Source organism: Scyliorhinus canicula, unplaced genomic scaffold (genome assembly GCF_902713615.1).
Source record: "Scyliorhinus canicula unplaced genomic scaffold, sScyCan1.1, whole genome shotgun sequence".
Taxonomy (NCBI): Eukaryota; Metazoa; Chordata; class Chondrichthyes; order Carcharhiniformes; family Scyliorhinidae; genus Scyliorhinus; species Scyliorhinus canicula.
In genome coordinates, this window is record NW_024055496.1 from 32885 (window position 1) to 42519 (window position 9635).

General features: G+C 49.9%; 1 long non-coding RNA gene across 1 annotated transcript; it reads left to right on the forward strand.

Moving 5' to 3' along the window:
• The first annotated feature begins 986 nt into the window (after positions 1–986).
• LOC119960279 lies at positions 987–9150 on the forward strand. The gene is made up of 3 exons (XR_005459358.1): positions 987–1066; positions 5130–5512; positions 9093–9150. It is a non-coding gene; the product is annotated as an uncharacterized LOC119960279 (long non-coding RNA).
• Positions 9151–9635: the final 485 nt, after the last annotated feature.

The following is a 9635-nucleotide window of genomic DNA, read 5'->3' on the forward strand; positions in this document are numbered from 1 at the left end:
TTCTTCGCAGCCTCCAACACATCATCAGCGAGGATGGACATCTTGCCAAGGTCATCCCCACACCCCCACTACTGGCCTTCAAACAACCGCGCAACCTCAAACAAACCATTGTTTGCAGCAAATTACCCAGCCTTCAGAACAGCAACCACAACACCACAAAACCCTGCCAGGGTAATCTCTGCAAGACATGCCAGATCATCGACATGGACACCACCATTACACGTGGAAACACCACCCACCAGGTACGCGGCGCATACTCGTGCGACTCGACCAATGTAGTCTACCTCATACGCTGCAGGAAAGGATGTCCCGAAGCGTGGTACATTGGCGAGACCATGCAGACACTGCGACAACGAATAAACGGGCATCGTGCGACTATCAACAGGCAGGACTGTTCCCTTCCAGTTGGGGAACACTTCAGCAGTCAAGGACATTCAGCCTCTGATCTCCGGGTCAGCATTCTACAAGGAGGCCTTCAGGAGACGCGACAACGCAAAATTGCTGAGCAAAAACTTATAGCTAAGTTCCGCACGCATGAATGCGGACTCAACCGGGATCTGGGATTCATGTCGCATTACATTCGGCCCCCACCAACAAGCCTGGACTTGCAGAGGCCTACCGACTGAACTGGCTTGGGACAATTCACACCTCTTTAACCTGGAGTTACCTCTCTCTCTGCATCTTTGATGATTTGATTGCCTGCAGGTGCTCGCATTCCGGGGCATCTCTGACTGTGTCTATATAAACATTTCTGGAACAAGCCTTTCCATTCACCTGAGGAAGGAGCAGTGCTCCGAAAGCTCGTGTTTGAAACAAACCTGTTGGACTTTAACCTGGTGTTGTAAGACTTCTTACTGTGCTCACCATCTGTCACCGTCACAATGCCCGGGTGATTGACGGCAGCTCCGGACCAATAGAAAGCGGAGGCGGGACGTGAGGATCGAGTGAGGGCGGCTGGTCCTCCAACCAATCGGAGTGAATGAGGGGCGGGGTCAGGCTGTGATTGAAGCATGCGCAGTGTGGATAATGGCGATGCTGAATGGGGTCTTTTTCAGATCCGGAATTGGTGAGAGACATTTAACAATATGGAGGGAGCGAGAGATGGCGGGGGTGGGCGGAAACGTTGTGTAAAGCTGTTGTGAGGCGTAAACGTCGGAAAAGAGTTTACTGCACCCAGTTTGTACCGAGCGGAACTGCAGCTCCTCATGTTGGGCTCGGGTTAACGGGCGCCATCTTTATTGGAATGTGGCAGGAAAGGCTTCCCCAGGACAATCCACCTTTCTCTTTTTTTTTTTTTTTTTTATAAATGTTTTTATTCAGTTTTCATATTTTATATTGAACAAATTACAAATTGTTAGGAGAAAAAAAACAACAAACAAACACGCAAAAATTAACATACATATTTACAGGTAAGCATCTTCGTAGTAGTAACTGTGCCCGCCCCCCCCCCCCCCCCCCAACATGTTTATTTAGTTTGGTTTTGGGCCTTAGCTAGCCATCGAACCCCCGTACCGAACCTGTAGCCCCTCCCGCTACCTTCCCCCGACTATTCTTCCTCTTGTACATTGGCCACAAATAGGTCCCGGAACAGTTGCATGAATGGCTCCCACGTTCTGTGGAAGCCGTCGTCCGACCCTCGGATGGCAAATTTGATTTTCTCCATTTGGAGAGATTCCGAGAGGTCGGACAGCCAATCCGCAGCTCTGGGCGGTGCTGCTGACCGCCAGCCAAACAGGATTCTACGGCGGGCGATCAGGGAGGCAAAGGCAAGGGCGTCCGCCCTCCTCCCCAGGAATAGATCTGGCTGTTCTGAAACCCCGAAGACCGCCACTATCGGGCATGGCTCCACCCTCACTCCCACCACTTTGGACATAACCTCGAAGAAGGCTGTCCAGTACTCCACGAGTCTGGGGCAAGACCAGAACATGTGGGCGTGGTTGGCCGGGCCTCTTTGGCACCGTTCACATCTGTCTTCCACCTCCGGGAAGAACCTACTCATACGGGTTCTTGTTAAGTGGGCTCTATGTACCACTTTTAGTTGCGTCAGGCTGAGCCTTGCGCACGTGGAGGTGGAGTTGACCCTATGCAGTGCTTCGCTCCAGAGTCCCCACCCTATCTCCATCCCCAGGTCGTCCTCCCATTTCCTTCTTGTTGCGTCCAGTACGGTGTCGTCCCTATCTACCAGTCGGTCATACATGTCACTACAGTTCCCTTTCTCTAGGATACTTGCGTCCAGTAGGTCTTCCAGTAGTGTCTGTCGTGGCGGTTGTGGGTACGTCCTTGTCTCCTTTCGTAGGAAGTTTTTGAGCTGCAGGTACCGTAGCTCGTTCCCCCCAGCTAGCTGAAACTTCTCTGTCAGTTCGTCCAGTGTTGCGATCCTGTCGTCCGTGTATAGGTCCCTGACTGTCAGTGTCCCCCCGTCCTGCCTCCACCTTTTGAAGGTGGCGTCAGTCAGTGCTGGTGTGAACCTATGGTTGTTGCAGATGGGAGCCCTGTTCGACATTTTGGTCAGGCCAAGTTGCTGCCGCAGTTGGTTCCAGGATTGGAGGGTGGCTGTCACCACTGGGCTGCTGGAGTGTTTTTTGGGTGGGGATGGGAGTGCTGCCGTGGCGAGGGCCCGGAGGGAGGTTCCCATGCAGGAGGCCTCCTCCGCACGCACCCACTCAGCCTCTGGCTCCTGGATCCATCCCCTTACTCGCTCGGCTGTTGCTGCCCAGTGGTAGAATTGTAGATTCGGGAGGGCTAGCCCTCCCCTGGTTTTTGTTTTTTGTAAGACCTTCTTTGGGATCCTAGCATTTTTACCCCCCCATACGAACGCCATGATGAGTTTGTCCAGCGCTTTGAAAAAGGCCTTGGGGATGTAGATCGGAATGGATCTAAACAGGAAGAGGAACCTGGGCAGTACGTTCATTTTGATCGTCTGAACTCTCCCCGCGAGGGAGAGCGGGAGTGTGTTCCATCTTTGCAGGTCCTTTTTAACTTCCTCCGTCAGGCTGGTGAGGTTCCATTTGTGGATCCCTTTCCAGTCATGGGCTATTTGGATCCCCAGGTAGCGGAATTTATGTCGGGCTTGATTGAACGGCAGCCCCTTTAGTGCTGCCCCCCCCCCCCCTTGCGGGTGTACTGGGAAGATCTCACTTTTGCTCATGTTGAGTTTGTAGCCCGAGAAGGCTCCAAACTCTTTCAGGAGCGCGATGATTCCGTCCATGCTGCTTTGTGGGTCCGAGATATAGAGGAGCAGATCATCCGCATAGAGTGAGACTCTGTGCTCTCTACCTCCCCTTCGGATCCCCCTCCAATTTTTTGCTGCCCTGAGCGCGATTGCTAGCGGTTCAATTGCTAGTGCGAACAGCAGCGGGGACAGTGGGCATCCTTGTCTGGTGCCCCTGTGCAGCTGGAAGTATTGGGAGTTGGTATTGTTGGTCTGTACACTCGCCATGGGTGCGTTGTACAGGAGCTTTACCCAAGCGGTGAACCCTGTTCCAAGCCCGAACCGCTCCAGTACCTCTATGAGGTATTTCCACTCGACTCTGTCGAAGGCCTTTTCTGCGTCCAGGGAGACGATCACCTCTTGTGTTCTCTCCCCGGAGGGGGTCATTATCACGTTCAGCAGGCGCCTGATGTTCGCGGTAAGCTGTCTACCTTTGACAAAGCCCGTCTGGTCCTCTGTGACCACCTCAGGTACACAGTCTTCTAGCCTCTTGGCTAGGATTTTGGCCAGTATTTTGGCGTCTGCATTCAGCAGAGATATGGGTCTGTATGACCCACATTCCGTTGGGTCTTTGTCTTTCTTAGGTATCAGCGAGATTGAGGCCTGTGCTAACGTGGGTGGCAATGTGCCCCTAGCTAGCGAGTCTGTGAACATCTCCCGCAGGTGCGGGGCCAGCGCTGTCGCAAATTTTTTGTAGAAGTCCGCCGGGAATCCGTCCGGTCCCGGCGCCTTCCCCGCCTGCATGGAGCTAATGCTGTCCATGATCTCTCCCAGTGCTAGTGGTGCTTCCAGATCCCGTTTTCTGCCCTCTCCCACAACTGGTATGTCCAGTCCGTCAAGAAACCGGTTCATCCCAGCCTTCCCCGTTGGGGGCTCTGAGGTGTACAGCTCTTGGTAGAAGGCCTTGAAGGTTTTGTTAATCCTCTCTGGTTCTGTTTCCAACGTGCCTCTGGTATCTCTGATTTGCGCAATTTCTCTGCTGGCTGCCTGCTCAATCCACCTTTCTCAACAAGACCTCTTCACACCTGACTCACTCAATCCCAAATCTACACACATTGAATTTAGTGCTGTTGCAACCATCTCGTTAATGTACATATGGTTATTCGATGCCCATTTGGTGCAAAGTACATTACTGCTGATCTGGTAACCATTTTGTAACAAAAATATTGACCGCCAGAATTCTAACAAATTTGAGAGATCGTCAAATTATCTTTATAAAGCTGTTGTCACTGTTTGAAAACCTAGCACTGACTACCTTAAAACCTCAGTTTCAACAGGGTAGCAAGTACTTGGTACACTACTATTAACTCCCATTCATATCATACTAGCCTTACTAGCATGTGCATTTCTCATCTTTGTCGGGGCGATGTTTCAATGAGTGGGAGGGGCTTGTTCCCCATTGTTCAGAATGGAGACAACTTGTCCATCAAACTGGATTAGTCTTTCAGTCCCAATGTCTTATTGATGATGCAAAGTGGTGGCAGAGACAGAAAGAAAAGGAAGCCAATCCTGCTCTCCGGATTTCACTGTCTTATTAGACATCCTGTCCCATGTGTCCAAAACTCTGCGGCTTTGTTCAGCCACATGAAGACCCAGGGCAGAAACTCACAATCATGAGTCAACATCACCCTCAAATCAGGGGACTGCTGATGACAAGATGGTCAGTGTGCAGCGGGAGGGGGGGGGGGGGGGGGGGGGGGGGGGGGGGGCATGAGCGGTTATCCTGGACCAGGGAGCAGGAGGAGAGAATGTTGTGAATTTCTACCCTGGACTGACAGTGAGTAATTTTGGAAACCCTTTTACAGGGGGTTAGTAGGGGAGGATTTACACACAGCAAATTCAAACCAAGAGAAATGTTTATCTTTCCTGAATTTTATTTCTGGACTGACAGTGATGCCTTTGTAACCATCTTTCACAGGAACTTAGAAAGTAATTCGCAGACAGGAAACTCACAACCAATCCTCACACCCAATTCTGACAGCACCATTCGAGTTATCAGGACCTGGAGATTATCGACCTTTGTTTGTCAGCATTGAGTTCCATATCATTATCATTCACTCTGTAAAATTTCTTCCTCATATCCTCCCTGTAGATCTTGCTCACAATCTTAAATCTGTGTCCCATAATTCTTTTACAATCTACTGATGGGAACAGATTTATTTATCTTTTTTCCAGGTTCGCTGTTGTCGTTTCCGGTGCCTGGGTCATGCCAGATGGTCCGTCCGGATTCCACTCCGTTATTGTGTATTTATAGCGGTTGAATGGGCTTGGACCAGTCCATTTCCAAATCCAGTACACAAGGTGAAGTCTCCGCCAAGCATTGATTGATGTGTATCCAGGTCTGGGATGGATACCAACAATTTTTTTTACAAATGCCACATCGTCCCAGTTAGGGGCTTAGCCATTCACCAACACCACCAATGTACCTGCCAATGACCCACTGACCACCACGTATCTCCCATTAGTGTCCACAATGATACTCGTGACCTGTTTATTGATTAGAATTGCAGCATATCGAGCCCTTCGTCAAAGCCCGAGTGAAACACTTGGCTCACCGCTCCGCAGTCTGGTCTGATCTCTAACCCGCAATGAGTCTCCTGCAAGAACACCACACCAGCATTTTGATTCTTTAGGTGAGCGAAAACCCTTGACCTTCACTGGTCCACCCAATCCCCTGGCGTTCCAGGTGAGCAGCTGAATCAAGGGTCTCTGCACCAGCCCCCGTCACGGAATCAGCCATTTCCACATTGAGGGATTATCCAGCAAATCTTCAAAAAGTACGGGCCAAGGGTCCACCCAAGATGGCCACCACGCGCACACATCTTCAGAGTAAAACAAAAACAGTTTTATAGTCATCATCAGCAAACTAACCCCCTCCCCCATTTTTCACCAACGCCTCATCTGGACACTAAAATTGAATCCAACGTTCCCCCGGGGCTCCGGCCCAGATGCTGAGCTTGTTGAACCAGCTAAAACTGGTTCACCAGCTGCAGCCCCCCCCCCCCCCCCCCCCCCCCCAACATCTCACTCCCATTCACCAGCTGACTGCTGACAGGGCAGTTCCTCTCAGGACAACAAGAAAATAAAAACAACGATATTGCCTACTTCGAGGATAAAACAGACTTCAGAATGCAGTCTCTAACTAGACTCAATTTCCAACGGGTGCCATCGCCCCCCTCCCCCCTTGTCCAATACAGATAACTGGACCCCAGTCCATGCTTTACAATAAAGGTATTCGCCTCCTCCAGTGTCTCGAAATGGAAGGCTTTCGACACATTTGTAACCCGCAGCTTTGCCGGGTGTACCACCCCAATCAAACTCCTTTCTTATATAGAGCAGCCTGAACCTTATTAAAGGCTGCTCACTTCCTCACCAGCTCGGCTCCCACATCCTGGTAAATCCTCACTCAGATAACTGAGAGAATCCCTTCCCACACTCAGAACAGGTGAATGGTCTGTCGCCGGTGTGACTGCGGTGATGAGTTCCCAGCTCACATGGGGACTTGAATCCCTTCCCACAGTCCCCACATGTAAAATGAAATGAAAATCGCTTATTGTCACAAGTAGGCTTCAAATGAAGTTACTGTGAAAAGCCCCTAGTCGCCACATTCTGGCGCCTGTTCGGGGAGGCTGGTACGGGAATTGAACCACGCTGCTGGCCTGCCCTGTGCTAAACCAGTTCCTATTTCCACGGTTTCAGCATGCTGCTGGTGTCCTTGTGCCTGTCCACATTTGACGATCAATTGAATAATAAACTTTATTAGTGTCGAAAATAGGCTTTTAACACTGCAATGGTTACTGAGAAAATCCCTTAGTCGCCGCACTTCGGCGCCTACTCGGGTACTCAGAGGGAGAATTCAGAATGTCCAAATCACCAAACAGCAAGTTTTTTGGGACTTGTGGGAGGAAACAGGAAAACCCGGAGGAAACCCACACAGACACGGGGAGAAAGTTCAGAGTGCACACAGGCAGTGACCCAGCCGGGAATCAAACCCAGGTCCCTGGAGCTGTGAATCGACATTGCTACCCACTGTGCTATCGTGGTGTCCTTGTCTCCACAGAAGCATGAGTAGGGTCTCTCCCCGCTCTGAATGGTGTGTAGTACCGATGACAACTCTGGATTCAGGCGGTAGGGTGGGATCCTCAACCGGTCAAATTTGATCGGGTGAGGCATGAGGGAGGGATGGAGCCGGCGGATGGGTCAGGAGGCTTCATAAACACTCCGTGTAGCCCGAAGCTCCGAATACGAAGCTAGGATACAGCAGTTGAACCGGCGAAAGCTGCTCGGGCTTTTCCCCGAGACAGGTCCGAATGGACAAAGTGATTGGCGGGGTGCATGCGGAGGGAGTGCGAACCCCGATTTGCTCCGCCTCCCATTCACTCTGATTGGCTGGAGGACCAGCCGTTCTTGTTTGGTCTTCCAGGCCCGTCCCCTCTTTCTATTGGTCCGAACCCGCCGTCAATCAGTCCCCGGGCATTGTGAGCTGGAGCAAACCCTTCACCATCATTGTCAGCTCCCTGGTTTGCAGCTGCAGAGCTTCTCCCTCCCTCCCGGGAACAGGCCCAGGTTAACGGGCACCATCCTGCTTCACACACTGGAGGGTGGTTCACATCACAGGATGGGGGAGGGGGGATAATAAATAAGAGCTCACACTTTGCACTCAAATCAATGAAGACTCTGATCTGTGGGAAGGAAGGAAACCCTGGCAGGTGGGCGGGGAGGATTCACAAACACCCGCTGGAGGCCCCAAACTCCCAATTAAGACCCATTGATTTTATTGTCAGTCTGCAGACAGGAGCTGGAGAACTGAACCCAGGCAGAGGGAGGGAGAAAACTGGGAGTGGAGGAAAGAAATGGTGCAGATGGTGAGATGGGTTTGGATTTCAGCCCAGGGAGGAGGGAGAGTGTGTGGGACGGGGATTTACAGCTTTGGGGGAACAAGAGAGGAAAAAATGTTCCAGAGAAACTAGAATTGCCTGTTCAGCATTTCTATCCTGGACTGACAGTGATGGCTTTTGTAAACTCCTTTTACAGTGGGTTAGAAATGGAGAATTTGCACACAACAAACTGAACCCAACAGAAAGGTTTGTCTCCTTGTGAATTCTACCCTGCATTGACAGTGATAACTTTTGTGACATGAGAGATTACAGCTCTCAGGAAAGATTAAATGGAGGGGGGGCGATGTGAGAGAGTGGTCATGGTTTAGCACACTGGGCTAAATCGTTGGCTTTGAAAGCAGTAAAGGCAGGCCAGCAGCACGGTTCAATTCCCGTACCAACCTCCCGAACAGCTGCCTAGGGGCTTTTCACAGTAACTTCATTTGAAGCCTACTTGTGACAATAAGCGATTTTTCATTTAATTTCATTTCAATAAACAACAAGTCATAAATACAAGGTAGTTACGAATAGATCCAAGGGGACAATACGGAAAAAATTATTTATCACAGGTTCAGAATGTGCAACTCATTACTATGGAAAGGAGTTGAGGAAAGTGCTGAGATGTTTTCAAAAGGAAACGGAACAAGCACATGAGAGAAAATGGAATCGAAAATCAGCTGAAAGGCTGATATTTGATAGGTGGGACAGTCAGAGATGTGTGCCGAGTATTGACAGCAGGGGCTGGTTTAGCTCACTGGGCTAATTCCATGGCTTTCAAAGCAGACCAAGCAGGCCAGCAGCACGGTTCAAATCCCGTACCAGCTTCGCCGGAAAGGTGACGGAATGTGGCGACTCGGGGCTTTTCACAGTAACTTCATTGAAGCCTACTCGTGCCAATAAGCGATTTTAATTTCATTTTGTTTTCATTTCAGCAGAATCTGTGACAGAATGGCTTGTTTGTGTCTTATATATTCACAATATTTCAATGTAATCTCCTTTTACAGAAACATCATGACGAGATCTGACAGAGTCACTTGATTCATCAGGACCGGCCTTTCAACGTAGATGGAGAAATGTTTGTCTGTTTTGTCTTTTGGAAAACATTTCAAAAATGACTGATTGAAAAGCACCGAGACACAGACATCTCAGTAATTTTCCACAGTTAGTTGGAACTGAGCTTTAACCAATCACAAAGCATGAAATTATATTGCAGCATTTACATCAGGGAGACACTGTACTCAGGCTTCAACTGATGATCCAAGTTGGAGAGACATAAGGACATTTGCACCAAAGGAATCAAGAAGCAGCAATAGGACATTCAGCCCCGTGAGCCTGTTCCACCATTTAATAACATTACGGCTGATCTGATAGTGACCTCAAATCTGCATCCCACCTACACTAATAACCTGTCGATAACCATGAAGAAACCGTGGAAATGTGGGGACTGTGGGTCGGGATTCAGTTACCCATCTGAATTGGAAACTCATCGACGTATTCACACTGGAGAAAGGCCATTTACCTGCTCTTTGTGTGGGAAGGGATTCACT